Genomic DNA, 1,358 nt, shown 5'->3' with positions numbered 1-1,358 from the left:
GCCCATAGTCAAATCATTTACTCGCTCCTCCTAGATCGCTGCCCTTGACGTTTCCCATTGCTGTACGTATTTCTATGTATCTGTTTTTCTCTTAGAATGTCCACCTCTTGGGACTTGCTTAGATGACTGAATATGAATATTATTGGTATTAGACAATAATTTGCTTTCCATCCAGTATGCTAGTTCTTATTCAAGAACTGTGGTCAGAGGGTATTTGTATATGAGTATCCTTTGCTTGTCTTTCTAGTACTGAAAATTGACAGAAGTAACTGGCTGTGCAGAATGTAATAGAAGCTTTTCATATTCTTTTATTCTTAAAATCAGTATCTTTTTACAGTATTCTTTCTACATGATCCTTTTTTGTACATTTAAGAATATTTTGATTACATTAAATAAGACTGCTGATTTTGCTACTTTTTTTAAGGGGTCTTCAAGTAAGTAAAAAACATACATTATAGGTAGAGGGAAATGTACCTTGAATTTCTATCTTCTCTCCCACACTAAAGCTGTAAACACTTGACATATTTTGTCCTGAAACACTTGGTTCAATATATACTTCTTTGTTTTAAAACATGTACCATCAAATTCTCTCTTTAGATTTTAAATGCTGTTGAATATGACACTTTTGAGGAGAGAGTGGGCTCAGAATTTAGGAAGGATATGATAGGCCAAGTATGCTAAGTCTATATTAAATTTTCTAATTTTACACCTAAGATAAGGAGATGTGGTCACTAAAAAATAAACATGTATGTAGGACTTAATGTATTCTAATGTACTCTTGCTTTGTCAAGCTGTTTGCTATAGTTTTTAAGATCATAATGTTACTCTAACTCTGAAAAGTTATGTACTCTGATAGCAATGTATTAGTTCAAATAAAAGCATTTACATAATTAGTCTCTTCATGCCTCTGTCCCTTCGTAGTATGCCTATGTTTGCCAGGTTTTTTTCTCCAATATTCTAACTCATTTTCTGGTGTATTTTATAAAATGATGTTTGTTAAATTTATGCTTTTGGAGCTGAATTACACGGATGGACAGAATGAGGTAAGATGGTTTTCTCCAACTTACTAAAATTTCCTTATCCAGTTTCTCCCTTTTTCTTTCTTTTCCATGTTACTCAATCTTTTCAGTGTTCAGTAATGACATGATATGTGTTTGCATGCGTGCTAAGTCACTTCAGTCTTATCCGACTCTTTGCAACCCTACAGATTGTAGCCTGCCAGGATCCTCTGACCACAGGATTCTCCAGGCAAGAATACTGGAGTGGGTTGTCATTCCCTTCTCCACAGGATCTTTCCAACACAGGGATAGAACCTGCATCTCCTGCAATTGCAGGTGATCCTTTACTGCTGAGCCACC

This window comes from Bison bison, unplaced genomic scaffold (genome assembly GCF_000754665.1).
Source record: "Bison bison bison isolate TAMUID 2011002044 unplaced genomic scaffold, Bison_UMD1.0 scf7180017860901, whole genome shotgun sequence".
NCBI lineage: Eukaryota > Metazoa > Chordata > Mammalia > Artiodactyla > Bovidae > Bison > Bison bison.
This window is presented reverse-complemented; position numbering follows the sequence as displayed.